Source organism: Nanorana parkeri, unplaced genomic scaffold, assembly GCF_000935625.1.
Source record: "Nanorana parkeri isolate BGI_ZX_2015 unplaced genomic scaffold, ASM93562v1 scaffold150, whole genome shotgun sequence".
Taxonomy (NCBI): domain Eukaryota; kingdom Metazoa; phylum Chordata; class Amphibia; order Anura; family Dicroglossidae; genus Nanorana; species Nanorana parkeri.
The window spans coordinates 290,433-308,072 of NW_017306418.1; positions in this window are offsets into that span (position 1 = coordinate 290,433).

Consider the following 17,640-nt stretch of genomic DNA (forward strand, 5'->3'; position numbering starts at 1 on the left):
TCCCCCCGCCCCTCCCCCAAACCCACAATACATCAAACTGCACATAAAATATTATATCCATTAGTGAGAGGGGATGGGGAGAAAACGAAAAAATAATAAATAAGTAAATAAACGGGGGCGAAGTCTCCCCATCCCACATCATGGCCGGCTCCACTATAGTACCCAGATCTATGTCATTTCGATATTTTAAGCAGAGTTGGCCATTTTGTCCATATCATACACTTTATCTGTTGGCTCTCTTATCCCTCTTCTCCTGTCTGTTCTGTCTCACTTGAAGTTCCATTGGAGACCAAGGCTCCCAATGGGGTGGCCCTTTATATATCGGCTTAGGGGGATCAGGCCAATTTTCTATCCCCACATGTGGTAATTCCATTTGGGACATGAATATTTGTAGGTCCTCTGGTGAGCGGGTAACAAAGGTCCGACCATTTTTCTTAACACTTAAGTTAAAAGGGAACCCCCACCGGTATTGGATTCCAGCTTCCCTCAATTTTTGCGTTATCGGGCGCAAGGCCCTTCTCTTTGCTAATGTCCTACGTGAGATATCGGAAAAGACTAGAGTCCTCGCCCCCCTGTATTCCATATCTCCTCTCTCCCTTGCTTTACGCATTAGGAGTTCTTTAAATTGCAGCGTGTCCAGCCTACAGAGTACATCTCGTGGATGTGGCTGGTTTCCTACATGGAAACTTGGGATACGCTGGACCCTATCCACTATGATCCGCTCAATGGCACAGTCACCTGTATACATTTGAAAAATTTCCTGGACAGTCACTGGCAAATCACATTGTTCCACAGACTCGGGTATCCCCCTTATACAGATATTTTTCCGTCGCTGACGGTCTTCTAATTCATCCATTTTTGACCATAGGCTAATAACCTGGCTATGCAGCCTCGCAATAGCATCTTGTGCCGCTGATTGTGCTTCAATGACTGGCTGTACCACCACTTCAATAGCCTCCAGTCTCTTATGAAAAGAATGCAGATCTGATTTTAAATCTTCCATACCTGTTTTATGTGCTTCTTCTAATCTTTTGAAGCCTTGCTCCATACTTTCTTTTGTTGGGAGTGTGTTCAGGTATTTCCCCAACGTTATCGATACCATCTCCTCCACCTCTTTCATTGAGAACTGTCGGGCTCCTGGGTCTATGTCTCCTTCACCGCCTCTGTATCTGCTCTGACTGTGCTCTCGAGTGCACTGCGGCGAGGCATGTCTGCCGTTCGTCTCGCTCCTCTCGTCTCCTCCAGCCACTCCTTCTCGTCGGCCCATCTCTCCCCGCTCGCTGCTTGTTGGTAGATCGGCTGGAGAGACTGTGTTGCTCGACCCGGTTTCAGTCTCCGTGGTATCCGCTGATCGACAGGGGAGCACGCCACCTCCACTACCACTCAGTCTGCGAAAGTAAGTCCCGATATTTGACTTGCGGTTAGCGGCACCAGATACCGGCGGGGGGGAAAGCCCCTTTTTTTTTTTTAGCGGTTAGCGGCACCAGATACCGGCGGGAGGGAATGCTACTTCTTTCTTTTTTTTGCTGTTTCTGTTATGTTTCCTCATGTCTCGATATACAATGTTACAGATAGCCTGCGTGCCAACACTCGAATACTCCTTGGGACCGGGAGTGGGGGGGTGGAGAGCGAACCCACGCTAGTTCAATAGACACTAGATTTTCCTCTAGACACCCATCAAATCCGGTTAATCTGGTTGATCAGGCATGGGAGCTCAGAACATCAGGCATGGGAGCTCAGAACCCACACGTCCTCACTCCACCATTGCTAAGCTCCTCCCAACATCTTTGTTCTTTCTTTTCCCAACTGCCTGATCTGATGATGCTTTTATGTGATGCACCAGTATCACATAACAGAACATGGTGGTATTACCCACATTTACCTAAATTTACTCCCAAACGTCTCTTCCTTTATCTAGAACATGTCTCAATATTGTTTTTTTTTTCTCTTACCTTGTTCCTGTTGCAACCAATAGGTTTTATTACTACCTGTGACATAATCATCTGGATTGTAAAGCTCTTGTGGGGTTAGTACCTATGAACATAGGCAGAACCACAGAACTACATCTCCCAGCCATTTCTTTACACATAGTTTGTGATCAGGCTCTTGGGAGTCAAGGCATCAGCATTGGTTTTTTTTTTGAAAGAAATCAATGCACTGTTTGCATGGGGAGAAGGACAGAGGGGGTGCTGGGATATCAATGCAGCAAATGCAATGATTTCTCAGACAAAACAAGAAGTTAGGAGCAGACTGGATTTCTGGTAGATTAACAGGTATTTTTTTTGCTTGCACAGGAATAAAAAAATTAAAGGAACATAAAAGGGGAAATGTGCATTTATTGCAGAGATGTATTTAATATGCTTTTATTCACTCTCACATGTACTTTAAATGAAAGGTAAACAGCTACAGGGCTCTGTTTTTGATACCGCTATGGTTACTTTTGAGCTGAAAGACGGCATGTTTTATCAGCATGAGTTCAGACAGTTGACAGAGCAGCAACAGTCAGATCCCGGAGCCTTTCATCTCTCACTCTTAGCTCCAAGTGTCATTCTTGGGCAAATGAAGTAAAGCTAAACAAGGGGTTAAATATAAATATTTTATAGGTCAGGCTGCAAAATTATAACAAATATAAATGTTCAGATTTTTTTCATGGCTCTGTTTAATACTAGAATTGTCAGTCTGTAAAAAATTGAGACAGTGCTGAGGTCTGTGACATGTCATTTGATAAAAGGTAGTGGGAGTTTTACAAATAACTAGAATCTTACACTAAAGTGCATTTAGAATCTGTAACAGGCGGATTATGGACAATAGAATTAATGATGAGGTTTTCCTTTAAGGTTAGGAAGACAGTAAGGGGCCTGAAATAATTTTTTTTAACCGAACAGCTGTTTACAATGAGCAGTATTTTACTAAGATAATACCATGTTCATATTCTGTGACCAAATAATGGGGTGGAGCTGCAGCACTGAAACATAAATGCTACTAAGTGAATGGAACATCTTTTGAAGGTCATTAGACAGAGATGGAAAGCAAATGTCTTGAGGTGACATATTGCCAGAACTAACTACTTTCATTTCTTACAAGTAGATGATGTCTGTTTGATCATTTCATTCTAAAATTGTAGAGGTGTCAAAGAGTTTCCTTATGTCCAAACAAGTGTTATTAACTTCAATTATGGCTTCCAGATGGAGAACTCTGAAGGTCTTTTTAGCGTGTGTTCAAAGTATTTCATTTAGACATGCTGGAAAAACATACATACCCATTCATGACCTATTTCACTCTTGTGATTTATACATTCTGCACAACTGTAAATCATTCAAAATATGTAATTTTATTGCATCAAAATGGTGTGGCAAATAGCCTATGTAAAGAACAACATAAATTATATTTTCTATTGGCAATAATAGTGGAACTTAACTGGGTTGACTCACACACTCAAATATGAGCATCAAGGGATGCTTGTTGCTTTTTAGATTGCAAAGTTCTTGTGTAGCAATGAAGTTAATGAAATAAAATTATATGTTTAACAACATAGAAAGCATGAGTGTGGGCATAAATTATAAGCCACTTGATGTTTAACTTGCCAAACCAGGTAAAAGCATTTAATAAATGTTATAGTTTATTACATGTATACTGCTGCCCTACAAATACTGTAGATCTATGCATACTTACACACCCCTGCACAATAGTGGGATCTATAAATCCAAGGGAGGAATTTAAGAATCTAGATTGTAAGCCCTTAGGGCAGGGTCCTCCTTACCATCTTGTCTTAATTTGTATTGTGATTGTAATGCCTACCTTATATTGTAAAGCGCTGCGCAAACTGTTGGCACTATATAAATCCTGTATTATAATAATAATAATAATAAATGTAACAAAATATAACATTAATTAAATGCTTTATACCTTGCTAGGTGAGTTCAAGGTTAAATAGCTTAAATATATGCCCATAATAGTGCAATTGGTGTTGTAATGAAAGAACTAAGGGGGATGCCATTGCTAAATGTTCCTTTGAGCAAGTAAATTAAACTTTAATCAGTTTGTTGGACATATAAATAATTAACAAATGTAGCCATAGTGATATATACAGTATGTGTGAATGTGTATACAGAGGGGCCCAAAAAAATGTATACACAATTCAACAGTTGTTATCTATACCATTTTCTAAAAACCCGTATTGCCTTATGGCAGCAATATGTAGTATTATTTTTCCCCTAAAGATATCAGTAGTCTCACCATTGTTGATATCATCATGTGACCATCAGGAGAGAGTCAAAGAAAATGGCGGAGGCACACTTGACTTTCGAGCAACGCAAGACCATTTTGAAGTGGTATTGTAAATTTGAAAATGTGTGTGAAGTTCAGCGACAATGGTGACGTGGGTTTGTAACAGAACCACCTACGCGATTAACAATCACACAGAATTATGATAAGTTCAAATCTGATGTCACTGTGGGATGTGCACAAGCAAAGATCTGGGAGGCATCGCACAGCAACAAGTCCTGCTTCCTCGAATTTTCCTTCCAGAAAGATGGCGCACCGGCCCATTACCGCCGAGACGTAAGAGCCTATTTCAATGACATTCTGCTAGGACATTGGATAGGCGCAGAGGTGCTGTTGAATTCCCTCCACGTTCCCCGGACTTAACACCCCTCAATTTCTATCTGTGGGGAACACTAAAGAATGTGGTATACCACAGAAAACAACTTATGCTGGTTGCACTATGGGAAGAAATTGAAATATCAAGCAGAGCAATCCCTGTGGACACTCATGTCAATATTGTTAATGCAGTAGTGCGCTGAAATCAAGTGTATGGATGTTAATGACCACTTTGAGCACCTAATGTGAATTCATAATTCAAACATGACTTACGGCTACATGACTTACATTTTTATGCATATATTTTTCATGTTGAAATGTGTATACATTTTTATGGGCCCCTCTGTATATACAAAGCAATAGTTGTTCCCACTCACACACACGTTAAAGTCTTGGGTGCACAATGCAAGGGATATCCAGCATATAAACACGAAAAGTCAGGACACTGCCAGATATTTGAAAGAGCATAAATAATGCAAGGCTTTATTCATCTGGTGAATTATTTATGCTCTTTCAAATACCTGGAATAATGGCCACTTGAACCCTTAATTCATGGCATAACCCTTGTTTCTGGTCAAATGGATCCCTGAGAGCCATAAATCTGAAATAATAGACAAGACCCCTTACTATAGCAGAGTGGGCTCCCAGGAGGCATTTTGTCCGCTGGTTAGGTAAAGCTGACAATATGTGTAGTGAGAGGTACTTTGCTATACTGGGCTATACAGTGCTGTACAGCTAAACAGCTGCTATGTTGATTTCAACATGGTGGGGTACATACAGTACATTGTTTACAGTTCTGTAGGCCTAACTATTCATCTAAGGACTCTTTTTTTCTGTATCAGAAGCAAGTGTGCAGCATTTTATTTTTATTATTAGGTTTTTTTCTTTCATTTGATGTTTTTACTTAATTTTTCTGCTAGGGTTAAACAAATTGTGGGATTTTGTTTTGGGTTATGCTGACTATGAAGTCTGAATAATATTTCCAGCTGTTGTCTCTGAATTACTACATTGTAGTTTTCATTTCATGGTAAAACCTGCCCACTCTCTGCTTCTAAATTTGCAACCTCGTATGGAGTCTATACAATATTTCTGGTTTCTGCCTCTGAAAAAATACACTCTAAGTTTTATTTCATGATTAAAAACTGCCTCATCTCCCCCTTTTACATTGCAGCCTATCCAAACTTACTCCCTCTCCAGCCATTGTACTGTATGTCTGGCTATTGTCTCTGAAATATGACACTGTAATATTTATTTCAGCATAACAAATGCCTTATCTCTGGAATGTGGGGTTGAGGCTTTTAACTGTTTTTGTGCATGTTAGTTTGACATATTATTAAACCTTTTACACAATACAGTGTGGTACTGCACAACATGAAGCTCACAAGCTATAGAATTTACCTGTTTTGCCACATTAGCAAATGTTTGGCAGCTGGTAAGCAGATGAGGGCTTTAACTTTATTTTTTGGGGAATGTAAACCTTCCAATAGCTGTTAAATCTGTTGTGGCTGTTACTTCTACCACTCAAATGTGACCTATTACTGCTAGATAAAAAAAATCAAGTGTCGTAGAAAAAAAACAAACCTCAAAAGCCCCTTTTTTTAAGTTGAAATCAATCACAGTGCTGTATTTAAGCCAAGCAACATTCTAAATGTAAAATAATATATATTAGTAACAAGAACAAGTGCTGCTCCAGGTTGGTCCACTTGAACTTCACTAACTGGGTGCACACCTGGCTCATTACCGGCAGCACAATCTTGTATAAACAGAGAAATTGCGGCATTCCAAGAATCACTGTGAATTCTTTATTTCATCAACTTACATCCATAAACATCTCAGACCAACAGCTCTAAAATGGTTCCCACAACCTTGTTCGTAATCATAGAGTACTACTTGTGTGAGTAAACCAGTCACTTATGAGAACGCCCACTACAACTCCACCCTATGTTGGGCGTTAACCTACAAACCACACACAAAATTAATATTAACCCTTTCATTCTATGTTGGTATACATCATCACAATAATATCACTGTACTGAAAACTGTACTGTTCCATCACACTCAATACATCTTAAAGGCATCTCTCAAGCCTGTCATTTGAAAGATATGTTTTTTTCCCATGTCAGCCTCATAAAAAGTGGACCCTCTCCCTGCTGAATGGTAGTTATGTATTTATTTATTTTTTGCATTGGTACAGTGCCTAGCTCTCCATGAAGTTCAAAATTCCTGGAATTTACAATGAGTTTGATGAGTGCCTTCCAAATTAAACCCAGACATGCAGCCTGTGACTAGCATGCATCAAAATCACCACACATTCATTTCCCTATTGGCATAGTTTCAGTAAAAGTTAGACATCCCATTCACCTCCCAACCAATACTATAATGAGAGGCGGGTCCAAAACGTGAAACAGAGGTGCTACACAAGGCGGTAGTGGGGGGTGAACTGTTCCTACAGGACATATTGGTGGTAGGGTTGTGCAAACTGGAGGTAAGGCTGACCAATAGAGTCACAGACAGCCTACATGCCCAAAGTTGTATCGCCTGTTTGCAGACTTTAGGTTATGATCAAATAACTTTTCATGGACCTGGCTGATATTTCATTGATCTCTACATTAGTTTTATCTAATTAGCTACTGAAATGATAAATGTATTACTATACATATTAATATATCATACTATTCCCATGCTAATAAAATACAAGATATGAGCATCTCACTGATATCCCCTACTACAACTCGCGGTGAACTCTCTTTTTTTACTTTAATAGAAGGTCACACATGGACACCAATTTAAATGTGAACGCTTAGTTGTACCATTAGAAGAATGGCCCAGTCTATTAATCAGACTGTCCATCCAAATGACACATATAAGATCAAGTATAAATTATGTTTTCTATCAATTGAAGCATTTTATAAATTATAGTTTAAATGCTCAGTGATCCCCTGTGTATCTGCACGTCCTTTATCCTTCACATTGGAAATGGTTTCTGTTCTGGGCTAATCCAAAGACCTGCTGTAGACCCATGACCTAGGAAAAATGTGGAAGTCTCCAGGTAGAGGTTTAGTTAAGGAAAAGCTAAAGCAAAGTTTGGGTTGGCTTGCTTTGTGCTAAACCTACAATATTTCATAGATGATGATATAAGCATTTTTGGGTAATTAATAATCATTTATATATCTAAGCAAAAGTAATAAAATCAGATTAATTTATGATTGATTTTATTTTACCAAATAATGTTACCAACATTTTTAAGAATATTTATTTTCATTTAATGAATATTTTATTTAATTTCATTCAATTATTTTCCACTTGGAGTATTTTAATCTGTTCTAAGCAAAAGTTACATTCATTATTTAACGAATATTATTATTTTTTTTGTCTGCGGTCATATTATAATAGCTAGCTAGTCCTGACTTCCATATGGCACATGTAATGTGCAATTGGAAGAAGAAAAATACAACGGTGGCATGAAGAAAGGTTTTGTTAAACCAAAAGCAATAAACGAGTTTACATTTGCTGTCCAAGCATAATTTTATGAAGTTTGCATGCATTGTACTTTTACTATTTGTCTTCCTGATGCTAGATCTTTCCGTTAGAACTGCTCAACTATTAAAGAACAAAATGTTAATAAAGGGAAAATGATATAAATAATGTTATTCCGGAACCATAGGATGATGACATGCTGGAAAACGCTGCAGCTGCTACAGAAAAGAGACAATAATAACGTAAGCTGCAACTGAACAGAGGTTTTGTTGAGTCACCCCAATGGGCCCACACATGTTGAAGTGTTTTAATAGTCCCTCAGAAATTAATTAAACTAAAATCTTCCCTGTAGAATGGCATTGGGTATCTGAAATTTTGTTTTGGAATAAGTGGGGGTAGGTTGAAACCTATGCTGGGTTATTATTTTGCTGTCTGTGTAACCTTGGGGAAATGTTTCTTCACTTCCGGTCCAACAGAAAATTAGAGGAAATCTCCCAAAGTCAGGAAAATTTTCCTTTTAGACAGTGGACCCTGTGTTTTGTGGGCACATTTCAGATTTTGGATTTCTTTCTCTGTGACAGTGGTCATCAGTACAGTTACAGGAGTGAACCTCACCACTGAGGGCTTAGACAGCAATGAAAAATTGACAAAGGGTTTTGCCCTCCCCTATTCTATTCAAAAGTTAAAGTTAAAGGTTTTGCCCTGGAGATACATAACTCTTTAAAAGACATATATTAACCAATTCAGTACCAGCATGTTACAAGTTACATATTACACCTCTTTACATCCAGGCCTTTTTTCAGTTTTCGGTGCTGTGCAAGTTTGTCTGAGAATTCCTCCGTCACACAACACTGCAACAAAATTTTTTTTTTTCAAGACAATTAGAGCTTTTATTCAGTGAAATTTAACAACCACTTTAAAAAATAAAAAAAATTATTAGATGAAGCAAAAAAGACCAAATTTTTTTAAAAAGCCTGTTTCTCTTACTTTTGTTTCTAAAATCTATGCAAATAAAAATGTCAAGACAGTATGAAAATCCCCCAAATGACCCATTTTTGGAAAGTAGACACTCTAAGGTGATCTGATTTTTTTACATAACATGCTGGTATTGAGGGCATAAAAACATGGAGCTTGGTAATAGTGCACAAGATACGACACATTTACAGGTCAAAGACAGAGGGAGGAAGGGGTTAATGTACAGATGTGCAGGATAAGAGAGGTGAAAGGGTTAATATACAGGTCAGAGCAGAGGTAGAATGCGTCTGACATAAGCAAGAGAGGAGGGGGGGTTAGAAGGGTTAAAATAAGGAATGCACCAATACTAGTATCCGTGCCAATACCGGGTATTTGGGTGAGAACTCACCCAAATGCTCTGATACTTACTCCGATACTGGAACTTCCGGTCAGAGGGAACATGGAGCCGGCTTCCCGGCCAATTAGCATTGAGGCAGCGTGGCCAAACAGCTGGCTCGATGCTGATTGGCCAGGAAGCCGGCTTCACGGGCAAACAGCATGGAGCCGGCCAAACAGCATGGAGCCAGATTACCAAACACCCAAGAAGCCGGTCGGCGGGTAATGATGCACCGCCCGGCTTCCTGATTGGTCGGGAAGCCGGCTCCATGCTAGCGGAAGTACTGGTATCGGTACTCGGTATTGGCAAGTACCGTAAGATAAATATTGGTACTCGTACGCAATATCGAAAAACTAGTATTGGTGCATCCCTAGTTAAAATGATTTAAACATTTTTTTTCTGCTACTGCAGCTTGTTTTTGCCAGGAAGCAATGAATGCATAACTCATCCATTGATTACTCCCTTTACTCTCCCCTTATGTAAGAGGAAGGGGGGGGCTTGGAAGTGTAAATGTTGCAATGTGATCGTTGGGATAACCAATCACAGTGTTTTGTCCTGTCATTGCCATGAACGTAGGGCCCCTGTAGCCAAAAAATAATATTAAGCAAGCTCTTCTGTTGAAAAGAAAAGGGAGTGTCCATTAGACATATACATTTAGTTAAATTTGTACATTAGGATGCATCTGAATGTCTGAATTCTAACATGTCCGAATGTGTACAGATTCAAATGCTTGTTTACCAAAAATTCAGATCTGTCCGAATTTTGTTCATACACGTGACTGTTCTCTGGCCAATCAGTTGGGCTTTTTTGGCTGTTAGGGGTTGCATTACAGGCACGATCTTTTGACTTTGTTCCAAAATGAAAATTTGAGCGGATCCGAAATCCGAATAACTAACTGAATCGATTATGAATTATGTATATAGTCATTTTATCTATCTGTCTGTCTATCTATCGTATTTCTGTCTGTTCTCTCCTGTGTCTGTCTTATGATATCTCTTCTGCTTCTGTGAGCTGTAAACCTGTGAATCTAATCCACACTGCATACTACCCTATAAATTGTTATTTGGAGGCAATTATTACTTTCTAGGGCCTAAACTTCAGCTTACCTTCTCTTTTTACAAACTGCTTTTGCCAGCTGGGACACCGACTGATATTGATTTAACACATGTTCCCCCTTTAAATGGTAAATAATATCCCCTAGTCATCAATATTATTGAACCGTTATAATAGACATTTTCGTACCGCAGTGGATTGCGTGTGATCTGCTCTGTCATGGGTCCTCCGAGATCTATAATTGTTTCCTATGATCATAATTCCACGCCAGTTCCCAGCTGTTTCTACATCAGTGGCAAATTAAATATCATTTCTTTCTTCTGGCTCACCATCATGTCTAACGCATATGTCTATACCCCATGTGTCCTATTGAGGTTTTCCTTTCCTTGTACTATGCACTATACTGTACATTTAATATCCTTGTCTGCTGCTTTATGTAGCCAAGTCTCAGAGAACCAATTAGATCATATTTTATTTGAAACGCAGGTGACTAGACTTTAGTTACTAAATCACTCACATCATCGGTATATTTATATAAACACTGAGGTGTACAGGCACAGTAGCTGATGCTGATACAGTAATTAATGGAGAAGGCTTCTTTCTCAAATAGATACCTATGTAAATCTAGGCTTATATACCATGCACGCCTGTTCATGCGCATTTTTCTCGCATCAGCGTGTACAGCATTTAGGCAGCCCTTTCATTTCATCACACCAAAGAAGTCCCTGCAGTTTTTTTCAATGTAGTATAAAGATCCTTCCCACGATGGACTACAATTTCAATACAAATTAGTAAACTAAACAGGATACTGTAGTCCAGCAAGTCCAGCGAGTGAGCCTGGAGCGGTGGCTACTTTACAACACACACAGGGACCATGGGGAACAAAAGTAGCCACCCTCCAGAAGGAAGGACAGTGTCAGCATGAATTCAGAGATGATTTGAGGATCTACAGCCGAGTGATACACAAATAAGATACATTATAGTTAAGGTTCTTGAATGTATTTATGATTTAACTCCTGAGTTTGGTGTCACTTTAAAGTTGATTGTTTATACTTCCCACTTTTAGTTTTGACTGATCATGCTGTGGGTCAACAAAACCTTTTTTTTATTGCAAAATCCCCTGTTTCATTATTTATTGTCTTCTTCTAGAGGTCTTCTAGGAAAGTCCAATAATTCTTCATGTTACATTTCTGTGTATGTTTGTGTGTAGCCCTAAGCTTACCCATTTGGAATGAGAGCAGTGGGCCAGACCTGCACACATTATTACTGTTTAATAGCTAACTCTTAGCGCTACACAGGGACTTGTTTAAATGCTATTTTTGTGCATAAAACAGAAAAATAAATAACACTATTTGCAAAGAGCTATTTTTTATTGAGGAATATTGAACATCCTTAACAGCTTAAAAATAAATACCCTGAAGGATCAGAACTCTAGTTTATGACCTACATCCTATTAAAAAAATGACAAACAGGAAAATGAAAGAACTTGCAATGTTTTGGAGCTAGCATCAGCTCTGCTAGCTCCAAAACAAAGTTTACTAGCTAAACATTTGCACCTTTTATATTATTATAAAAAAGAAGCTAAACATTTGTTATGCGGCCATGAAAAGTCAAACTGTTAATACAAAGTGCGATAGTCATTTGCAAGTTGATGAATATAAAGAAGGCTAAAAATATTTTACAAATACATATAGAGAGAAAGATCATATAAAGTTATTGCTATCATGGCTTACAGAGATGAGTAATTTAGGGAAAATCTATTTTTCTGCATATTTACCAACTTTGCAGAAGTGGAAACCTAATTTTGCTTTTAATTTAGAATTAACTTAGCCTCTTAGACCATGAGTATATTAAGGGCAGTTTACTTTATTTCATATTGTGTTCTTTTCATTAGTGTTTTTTTGTGTATTTCATTATTTTATTTTTTTTACTTTTCACTATTAGGGCTATACACAAAGCTGCCGAAGGCAACCGAGTGAATAACCCAGCCGAAGTGAAGTGAGCCGAACTACGTTCGGCTATTCACTTCTGGCTTGTAGAGCTGAATTCAGCCGTACATCTGTTGAAATCAACCATACATCGGCTGCCCTCGTCTGCACTTCGATCAGCTGGACATGCTCTGCATGTTCGGCTTAGCCAAAGTGCAGAAGGACTTCCACTCAGCCGATCCAACATCTGTATCGGCTGAGCTGAAGCTCAGGCAGCTCACTCGCTGCCGTTCACCCCTATTCACATAGGGGCCGAGCGGCAGTGAGTGAATAGCCGATACCAGTGGTACCATGCAGAATAGCAAATCAATGAAAGAGTTTTAAAAAAGTTAAAAAACAATATTACATTTAAAAAAAGAAAGATTTAAAAAAAAGAAAAGAACAAAATCAAAAAACAATTGGTCGGAGCTAACTGTAACAGCTAGCTCTACCCAACTGTTTCCTATTGGCTAACAGGTGCCAGAGTCTTCTAGCAGGTCCCGGCCAATGAATAACAACTGGGTGGAGATGTCACGGCTGGCACCGCCCAGTTGTAATTGTTTAATGACAGATCAGCGTCCCCCGGTCACTTGGGGACGCTGATCTGTCATTACAACTGAGCGGAGTGAGCCGTGAGATCATGGCTGGCACTGCCCAGCTGTCATTTGTGGGGCGAAAGGCTGGCCTTTGGCAGGCCGTTCGCTCTGATTCGGCTGTCACTCGGCTCAATCGAGCCGAAGCATATGCCTTCGGCTCAGCTACACCGCTCGGCAGCCTTCGGCTGCTGTATGGGCTATAGTGAATAGCTCGTACAGCAGCTCTTCGGTTCGACTGAACAGAAGGGCTCCGGCAGCAAAAAAGAGTTTAAATCTAGTTTTAAACTGATAATAAAATCTGCCAGCACAGTGCAGACAAGGTTAATTAGAGTAAACATAATTTCACACAGCCCCCTCCTTAACAATACATAGGAGGGAGGCTAGGTAGGATTTTTTAAAGTTAAGCAATGTAAATGGGAACATATAAAAAACATAAAATAGGTGATATCCCAATTTGACTGCAAAAGTGGAACTAAACTTCCAGTAGGGCTGTAGAAACTAAAGACAGCTAACAATAGTAATCAATATTATTAACCATTGAGACTCACCTTGACAGCTGTGCTACAAGTAAATTACATTGGCTTGGGTATGCCATACAAAGCTTCCCAGGAGCACTCTCATCACGATTTACCTAGTAAATAGGTTATTAACTTTGCATTTGCATTTAGGATGCATACTGCTGTTACTGAAAGTCATATGAAGACTGACCATGTTCCCCAATGAAACCTGGGAAAAAGGGTTTGTTTTGCTCTTGCTAGTTTATTGAGGGACACATATCACTCCCAACATATGGTTGTCTTTATTGTTGTCTTTCATGTTGTTAGTCTGCTGTCATGAAAAAAACTAACTCTGGGAAGTGCTAAAATATTTAATTTCTACCTTCCCCCAGCAGATGAAGAATATATTTCTAATTTTTGCAGGGAAACATTCACCAGCTAATATTATTTACCTTAATTCATGCTCTATCAGTCTTCCCCCTTGCCATTTCTGATTGTGACTACTGGTCCCCAAAGCTGCTCTACTAGAAGATTCACAGCTACTGCTGGTCCTGCATTGTATCTGATAATGTAGGAATGCTCACCCATATCCTGGTGCTGAAGAGAGGGGGGTCTGCACTGCTGGCTGTCATGGGACTATGGAAATAGGTAAGTGAATCAAAGAAAAATAATCCAGCAGAAAAACACGCATTGTCCTGGGAGGTGGGGGATTATTTTTTTTAGCCCTGCCCAGAGATTCACTTTAGAAAGTTTTTGTTAGGAAGGTTATCTTCCATTACTTACATTTGGTCACTGTTTGTGACTCCTGGGATTTTTCAGTAAATACAGGGATATAACCACTCTATGGGGTTGTGCCCTTTGCATTGCGTAGTGTCTAACCTCCTAGAGGCAGCAGCTATACCCATCAGCTAAACTAAATATCAGTGTTGGATATCATATCATATTTATGTACAAAATGATACACAATGCTTTAGCAGTCTAAATGTCATCCAGTTAGGGATTTCATTTCATGAAGCAATGTACTGAAATAGTGCTGCAAAAAGTCAGACACAGAGACCTGCACAAATTCTGGTTTTAAGCCCAACAAAAACCTCACAAATAGTCAAAATACACGCAAAGAGGTTGGCACCAGGAGTGTCATGGCTTTATCATTACCCAGCATTGAAGTCCATCTCTTTCCAGCATTCCCTGGCTGTTTTACCCATCCGAAGGGTAAACAATCTCTAAAGATACCCTTTTTCCAGATTATTAATCAACAACAATCTGTTCTTAAGATTATATGTGCATTCAATGTATTTTATGCATATTATTTACCTGTCAAAGCCTCCATTGTGTAGACATGCAAAAGCCCTAAGACTTCTGCAGGGCACCACCATCTTGGATGTAATGTCAGCCCCAGCTGATTCAGAGCTGCCCCTCAGGTGCTTCTCTATATTATTAGCAATTGCTATTACCCTGACTGCTACATTAAAGGTTATAAAGGGAGGTAAGAGGAGGGGTGGAGGAGCTTGGCCAGCACATATAATAATTAGACACACCCAGAAAAGGAGAGGGACATGACATGTAAGAAAAGAGGGGGCTGTGCTAGGGAATTAACTCTTTTGAAAGTAGTCAGATTTGCTAGCGAGTTCAAAAGGAACACCGCAAGTCAAAATATAATCTTGTTAAAAGAAAAAAACACTGAGGGGAACTTATCGAATCTGGAGCAGACAAAAACTAGAGCAGCTGTGCTCAGCAACCAATCAGCTTCTCTCTTTCATTTTGAAATCTTAACTGAACAAACTGAAGAGAGAAGCTGATTGGTTGCCCTGGACAACTGCTCCAGATTTTGTCTGCTCCACTTTTGATAAATTCCCCTCAACTGTATTTAAAAAACTTGAGCATTTTCTTTACGTTGTTGACAGTGTCTCTTTAAGCTCAATTTACCATTATGTTTTCCTTTTTTCTTTTGTTTAGGCGTATCATATCAGAAATACAAAAGGTGCATAGTTCTATTTTCCTGCAAATCTATTGCACTTTGCAAATTTTAAGTGGGCTTACTCAACACAAACATTGTGGACCGTTTAACATATCAAGCTGAAATAAAAATGACACGCTGATCATTCACTTCTAAAGCCTCCTTGTGTTCAACTAATGGAACACTCTATCCTTGTGGTTTCCGAAATATTATAAGTATATATTCCAGATTAAACTTTCTATTTTCCTCCAGGTAGCATTCCCTTTCACTCCTCTCAATAGCTCGGTTTCAGCCTGAAGAATCAACTCGATCAGCAAAATCAAAGATGATTATACAGTTCAGAAGTCATTTAAGATTTCTGTGGCTCAATTAAGCATGTACAGCATGCCACAGCCACTGAGACTCTGTTTATCCAGTGAAAGTGCCCTGTAATTTATTTAAAATAATCCATCTTTAACAAATAAAGAGGCCATTGAGAGCTGCCTGCTGTAGGCAGCCATTGAAAAGCAGATTCATGATAGTCTGTTTTTCTGGCTTAAGTTAAACGCCTGACAAACTTGATTCAGATAGTCCAAATGTCAGGTTTTATTTGCACTGTTTGTTTTCCCTTAAGACCAGTAATCAGTTACAACAGTTTAACAAATTGGGCATTAGACGTGATAAATGCACTTGAAGCAGCAGAGATAATGCGATCTTCTGTGACTTCTTCGCAGGAATTATAATTAGACACCAAATGGGTTGGTGTATTAAAAGAGAGGCGCTCTCTCTATATGTCAGCGGAAAGCACAGCAGGCTTCATATATGAAAGCATAATCCAGACGTTTGTTGCAGAGGACTCTTGCCGAGATACTCACATGAATGAACTGGTTCACAATAACCCATTCATTATTTTTAGTACATATTTCCCAATATGCAACATGTCCAAATGCCGCTAGAGTATTTAATCACCACAGAGGAAGGGACCACTTTACTCCAATCTATATGTGAAGCCTAAAGCTGGCCATACATGGGGCAATTTGATTTAGTGATCATACTTTTTCGATTTGATTTTTGTTGAAACCGCTAAAGCAGTTGAAGACATAAAATGGTGGTTCCAAATGACCACTAGGAGATGGAATCTAAATTGCCTTGATCCAACCACACCTTTAAAATATAATAATTTTCAACAAATTTGCTGTAGTTTTGTTTGGTTTCCATCAATTTTTTTTTCAAGAATATGTATTGAAGCTGTTAATTTATAGCCAGGTTGATTGATTGCATTCAGGTGGTTGATCAAACTCGCGGGTGGATGATTGCTTGGTTTCAGGCAACCACTTTGGACCATATGCTTGATTCCCTGTAGATCAAAAGTGGTTGAAATTGCCTGAAATTTGCCACGTGTATAGCCAACCTGAAGGGGATCAGGCATAAATATTCTTAACTCTTGCTGTGGGGCTACTCCTGCACTGCAAGGGTTAAGTGGTTCTTTTGTCTAGGGACAAAAATAACAAAGATATGCTCACTTGAATCTTGCAGTCGGCTGCCTGCTAGACTGGCAGCCGACTGCGGGCCAGCAGCCTCAACCCCCCTCTCCCCAGCCTCAAGCAATGGAATGTCCCTCAGTATCCTCATATCCAGTACGTGATGACTCATAGGACCTTAGACCACTGGAGCGAAGGGGGACCAAGGCTGTAGGAACCGGTCTAGCAGCTAGCCAGCTCCGAGGTTGAGGTGAGTATATATTTTTTTTTATTCTCTAGATGAAAACACTAGTGGGTAGCCCTACTGCAATGGTTAATAATATTTATGCGCCCATTCTTCTTTAAATTCAGACAAAACTTTTTTTTTAGTTTTGGATAGATTTGGAAAAGGTAACAACTTTACAAACTTTCTATTTCTGCCTGTAACCCCGTTGCAGAGATTTCACGTCTCGTATTTCTGACAGCCGGTGACAGCAGGACCATTCGCCATTGTACTGAAATGTGTTTTGTTTTAACAGGAAGTGAGGGTAAATCTTTGCAATGGGGACACTGCATTAAAAGCCGGGAAGGGTTCTATGCCTTATCTGCTCTATCCAAAAGTAAAAAAAAAGGGTATGGGCTGGAGTCAGGCTTTAAACCTCGTCACTGCTTCAGTGTCTAAAATCAATTTGAGGATTTTTGTA